This window comes from Acinonyx jubatus, chromosome C1 (genome assembly GCF_027475565.1).
Source record: "Acinonyx jubatus isolate Ajub_Pintada_27869175 chromosome C1, VMU_Ajub_asm_v1.0, whole genome shotgun sequence".
In the NCBI taxonomy this organism is placed as follows: domain Eukaryota; kingdom Metazoa; phylum Chordata; class Mammalia; order Carnivora; family Felidae; genus Acinonyx; species Acinonyx jubatus.
The window spans coordinates 69,272,120-69,278,577 of NC_069381.1; the positions used below are offsets into that span (position 1 = coordinate 69,272,120).

At 40.0% G+C, this 6,458-nt stretch overlaps 1 non-coding gene across 1 annotated transcript; it reads left to right on the forward strand.

Moving 5' to 3' along the window:
• The first annotated feature begins 6,046 nt into the window (after positions 1-6,046).
• Positions 6,047-6,153, forward strand: LOC113599731 (U6 spliceosomal RNA). Its single transcript, XR_003420631.1, has one exon. It is a non-coding gene; the product is annotated as a U6 spliceosomal RNA (small nuclear RNA).
• The last annotated feature ends 305 nt before the right edge of the window (positions 6,154-6,458 follow it).

Sequence of the window (6,458 nt, forward strand, 5' to 3'; positions counted from 1 at the left end):
TTACACCTATAACCATAATATTGCAATTGTGTTAAGTGTCAATAAGAAAAATACTATGACAGAGGAGCATAATCTTGTCTAGGGGTCAGGAAATAGTCTGGGAAAATGAAGGATGGGTAGAAGTTGGCCAGGGTGTTGGATTATCTGTAGTCAATTCAACCTAGCCACCGCCTCTTCTATTGCAATTTCACTGCTTAGCAGAATGAGGAACTACATTTCCCAGAATCCTCTTCCTTTGGGGGGGACCCAGTTTAGAGTTAGACAATAAATGGAAGGCAGAGAAGAAGAGAAAGAGGAGAAAGTGGTGTTCTCCAGTGGCAGGTGCAAAGATTCATGGCCAGACTGCAGAGAGGAGGTTTGCAGAGGATTTGAGGTGAGCTCCTGCAAGTCATTTGCTTCCGTGCAATCTAGGCAGCTGTAAACGTTAGTGGCAACCTCCTAGAAGTTAGTGCTACAGGCTGAACTCAGTGAGATTGAGCCTAAGCCCTCACCGGGGCATGTAAACCCCTCATACCTTGTAGGAGAAGAAATGTTTCAGGTGGAAAGAATAACGTATTAAGAAGATCCTGAAGTGAGAAGACACTTGGCATCTTCTGCAAGAGCCACTGTGGCTGGAGTCCAATGAGTGAGATTGACAGGTGGGAGCAGTGGAGTCTGATTATTCAGGAAACGATGGGAAGAACCCTTAGCCCCCTATCTAGCAGGTATGGTAGTAACTTGAACAAATACAACTTTAAAAGATTTAGGATAGCTTTTCTTTAACCAGAAAATCCCATCAAGCAGAAAACCCCATTATCCAAACATTGGATTTGTAGCAGATACTTTACTCTTGAATTTTCATATTTGTCTTTTCATCATTTAGTAATTTTAATATTTTTAGTCACATTAAAGGATCCTAAAGACATTTAATAACTCCTTAAAGATAGTTTGCTGCCTTCCTTCAGTTCATGCTTAGCCTTTCTCTTCCTGATCAATCCATTAACAAATATTTATTGAGCAGCTTCTTTGCACAAAGCATGAGATAGACACTGTGGGATTACAGCTCATAGAAGACGAGGGGAAAAAATCATTAAACAGTTGAAAACCAACATAAGAGAGTGTTCAGTTCATAGCTCTAGTCTAAAGAATGCCTCTTTCAATAATTCATATGCTCATTTAATCTGTATGAATAAACGTAAGCAAGTGTAGGGTGATGGCCGCATGCCAAGTCCTCAACCTGCAGTGTTCTGCTCCCCCTTTGTTTGTAGAACTCCTAAGCGTTCTTCAAGATGCAATTCAACTGTCACACCTGGATCTTTCCTGACTTGCCCAGGCTGTCGCATCTCCTTCCTCTGTAGTCACAAATCCACTTGTATTTACCTCTACTACAGTCCTCAGCACATGTTCTTACAACTTCATGTTTGCCCTATACATTTCTATCCAATGGCAGCAGAATAATATTCCTCATTATGACATCCCCACCTATAATGTTGCCTAACACATGTTTGCATTAATGCATTCATTTGGTGGACAGATTCAGACTCACTTGGCAAGAATATTTTCCCCTTCGAAAACAATGTGCCTTTGGGGGTACTATAGACTTTCGTTTCCAGAAAGGCTTATCTGATTTCTTTTCTCTTGAGGATTTTGGCATTTTCTGCTTCAATCAGATCTTTTGAATTATTTTGCTGTCTTCATGGGAGCTCAGTCCTTTTGCTTATTGACTGCCATCTTGTATTTCTGGCCCATGATTGACAGAGCAACTGGAATCTACGAGCAGAAAATCAATAATGCAAGGCCTTCAGACAGTCCACTGATGCTCTTGAAGAAACTGGTTTCCTGGTCTCAGTGGCAGTCACTGATCAGAAAATGTAAAACTAGCGAGCCATGAATAGAAACAATGTAAAGTCAGCCGCACTGTTTCTTTGCATGAGAGGGTTTTTATATTGGTTTCCTGTGTTTAAATTCTGTGATGTTTCTCAGACCCTAGAGGGGGATGAAAAACGGGTGGATGGAAAAGAAAGGGAGAGGGAAGAGAGCACTGAGGGAAAATTGTGAAGTGTGCAGATTTGTATTCATTTGTTTTCTCATTGCCACACTAACCTTCACCAGTCCTTAAGCTTTAGGGATCCTAAATGTAAATTTGTTCTTTAACATAACATTTTCCTTGTTCAAGTATAAGTGACACTCGAGTAGACATGAAAGATTCGAGACTTATTACTTGCAAGTTAGCATTTTACTGCTAATGTAGTCTGCCACCCTTTACCTCCTAGTTTTATGGTTGTCTAATTATAGCCTGCAGGCCTATGGTGGTCCTTTGCTACTTCAACTGGAATGTAGCTTCCAGTGAATTCTCCCCATTAGGACCTCCCACTGAGTTATTGATTATTAAGGTAATGCACTTTTAGTGTCCTATCTTTAACATGGAAATGTAAAAATGAATGGCTTGCAATTGGAAGACTAAAAAATGAAGAAGAAGAAGAAGAAGAAAGAAACTTCCTTATGGAGAGTCCTGCATGCTTTTTAGGTTACTGTTAATTTAAAACATTGTCAAACAAAGCAGTTTACCTGTCAAGTGATTATACATAAAAGGCACTTTATTATTGTATATTTTAATCTCTAAAGGAAGACACTTTGACATAGAAAAAGCTGGCTATTGATATTTAAGAAAGAAGAAAGAGGGAGGAAGTGAAGGGGGAGGGAGGGAGGGAGGGAGGGAGAGAGGAAGGAAGGAAAGAAGGAAGGATGCTTGTCAAATTCAATTTTTTTAAGGAAAGTACAAATATGGCCCCTTTCTAGGCAAAAAAAAAAAAAAAAAAAAAAAAAAAGGACAACTTTCATATTAACCATTCTGGTTATGGACATCTTGTCTAAGCTGTAGGAAACAAAAGAGAAAGGGAACTGAAGCCTCTTCATTATTTAGATGGAAAAACATGACTCTAGGTTATATCAAGACCATCCTTTATGAGGATCCTCCATGGGAGCCCACACACAGGATAAATACTGGCAAATGGCATGCAGGAAGTAGAATCTGTTAGATAAATTGTCTGTAGGTGAGGCTTCAGTGATAGAGGTTCCTCTTTCCTCCGTGCAGGGAAGAAACCTGCATTTGTAGAGCAGCTCTTCGGTGCTGCTGCCCTCCATTAAAGCTACCGGAGCAGCAACGGCGGTGAGAAAGAACTGGTAGGTGAGTAATAAGGAAAAGAGGATGAATTGGGTGGGTTCCCCCCGAAACTGAGCTTGAACGCCCAGACCAGCACCTTATTTTAGGTGAAAGCAGGAATCAGAAGCTGATAAATTCACTTGACTCTTGGAGAGGAAATGGAATCATCGATCACTTTTTTAACTGCAAAATCTATTGAAAATAGACCCAACAGTCGGTCTCAGAGGTGCTCATGATTAGTTTTTGAGAATTCAGGAATCCTGCTGTCTTCGCATGCCTGAAAAAGATAAAATGCTGTTTGCTTGTGAGTTACATAATGTATTATCTGAAAGCATGCTGAAAATACAAAATGCTATCCAAATGTTAGCTAGTATCTTTTCGTTATTGTATTTTCTTTCTTGATGAAAGCAGTACCAGTTTGCAAATTTAAGTGAAAAAGCTAAATCTAACCCTTAGAGGCTGGCTGCTGTTCACGGAATGATTGGGTGGAGGCATTTGAATCCTAAATGGTCCAAAGAGGGCCAATTATCATTCGATGAGTATCCTAAGCATTAGTATTATTCATCAGACAGGTTCATCTGTAGATCTTAAAAAACTCTGCCAAATAAGTACCATTAACCTGGCCTCTCTGGATGGGATCTCAGGAGGAGATCTCAAGACATAAAGAGTTTAAGAGACTCAACTTCAGACGTAGAACAAGTTGGGGGTCAGGCATGTGAATCAAACTAAGCCACTGACCTACCAACTAGACTCTGCTTTGCCTCAGAAGCTGGGTACCCGAGAGACCCTTGAAAGCAAATAAGGGGCTAACAGCCATTAATTAACTTAAGGGTGGGTCCTAGTTTAAAGGGAAGGTGCTGGCTTTTTTATTAGCAGAAGGAATGTTTTTAATTGGATTTGATAATAACGCCCTCTGAGCCATATAAACCCGGAACTGTTCTTTCGCTATAAATTTAAAATTCCAGACTTGAGTTGCCAACGAGAAAGGACAATAATACTACTCTCTTCCCTAAAGGGAAAGCGGAGGCTAAAGTAAAAGAGAATCCTGGAGAGGCTAATGTTGGAGTAGGAGTTGGGTAAGGACCTGGGGTTGGATGTAATTTGCTTAGAGGCTAGGGGGAGTCACAGCCCAAACCCTCCCCTCCCCCAACACTAAGGACCAGACCCACACTTCTGATGAGTTGCAAATGTTTTATAAAGCTTTCTTCTTTTTTTCTTTTAGGATAAGCTTCCTGTCTCATAAAAAAAAAATCCCCACAAACTTTTAGCTCTCTTTTAAGCAAACTGTCTGTATGCTGTAATTAAGTTTCATTTTTTCACATTGACTCCACCGGATGGAGGGTGCCATAAATCATATGAACAAATGTTCAGCTAAAATCCTCTCTGTAAGCATCATAATTTAAGTGAATTCATTCTCAGTTCATCTCTTGGAGACATGATCTCATAGCATCTGTTCTGGACAAAGATAGCCATCTTTATTACCTGGGAAAACAGCAGTGAGTTTATCCCAGCTTACTTTGGATAGGCCCTTTCCTCATTCATTCATTCATTCATTCAGTGTGTGTGCGTGTATGTGTGTGTGTGTGTGTGTGTGTGTCTGTCTGATTAAACAACAACAACAACAACAGTGTGGATCAGTTATTGCTTTCCTGAGAAATCACCCCTTTGTTCATGTGTCTGGACACTCACCTAATCAGTGATACATAATCAAATTGCTCTGCCCCTTCTCTGGGCCACATTTACCACTAGCAATGTAGAAAGTTTTGGCTGTTGTCTCCAGGGGGTTCTTCCTTGTGATCTCCTTGTTGTTAGGCAGAATTTCATGAGGGCAGGAGCAAGGTATATAACCTTGCGTGGTAGGAGAATCAGTCCATGATTTTGTTGTGCCCTGTTTTAATTAGTTTGTATTATGAGCACTATCTTAAGATGAAAAATATACTGCACATTGTTGCAGCTTGAGTTGTCAAAAACAGCAGGAGCTATTTGGCCTTAGTTTCGACATACTTTAAATGCCACTGGAATGTGACCCCATGGAAACACAGCTACTTTTACTCACCAGTTGCCAAGGCTCACTTGGTATTGTTGGTCCACATATTGTTATTGTGATTCAGGTGTGAACTAAGACACCTTAACACACTCTGGTCTTACCACTCTCTATCACCTTCCTCTTCACTCTTGTAGATGTTGAGTTTTTAGTTCATAACCTAGGCTGAGACAGGTCTCCTTTGATTCGAGTGTAAGGCTGTGACAGCAACATTTTTCCAAGTACAAAAATGGTATGTAGATCAATTTTCATCTGAGAGAACTCGTTAGGGGATCGAAATACTGAACCAGGATCATCAAAGACTTTGAGAAGCTAGAATGTTGGGCTTACTAACAAGATGGATTTCAACAGGGATAAATGTGAAGGCCTTCATTTATGCTCAGTAGACCAGCTGCATAAATACAGAATGAAGGAGGGATGGCGTCAAGATAGTCATGCATGTGTTTTTAAAAGATATAGGCTTTTTAGGTGACAGCAAGACCAACGTGGGTTAATCGTATAGGATGTGGCTGCAAAAACATCTTTTAACAATTTGAGAAGACAACTCTAGAAATGTGGAATCCGGATCAAGGGAATGACATGTCTGTGTGCCATACTGTTTATTCTTTAAGAAAGGCATTACACAACTGGATTTCATCTGAGAAGTAAGCTGAATGGAAGGGAATTTGAAACTATTTCCTGTAAGTAGCAGCTGAAGAAACATGAAATATTACCCTGATGAGGAAAAGACTTGAAGGATCTATGATTGTTTTCCTCAAATATTTCAAAGGCTCCCTTTGGAAGAAGAACCATCTAGTTCGCTACTGACCAAGAAAGAGAATCATACTCAGTCTATAGGGTCCTTGCAGAAGCTCATTCCAGTGCTAGCTTTGGTAGCACATACACTAAAACTGGAACGATACAGAGAAGATTAGCATGGCCCCTGCACAAGGATGACACACAAATTCGTGAAGCATTCCATATTTAAAAGAAGAAGAAGAAGAAGAAGAAGAAGAAGAAGAAGCTCATACCAAGTTTTTTATTTGTACTTAAGAAGTCAGTATGGAAATGTACAATCATTTGTTTCATTTAAAGACGATCTCTTTATTGATCAATTTGAGAAATTCTTTAACTACATTATCTTGCTTTCTTCTGGTAGGGCAGGCATACAGAGTGAGGCATAAATGATCCAGAGTGCTACATGTGTAGGGAAGTTGTAAGTGACAGCTAGAGAAAAGGGTAAGGGTCCAAAGCAGAGTGTATGGAATGAAACTCTTTCAGGCTGAGTTTTAT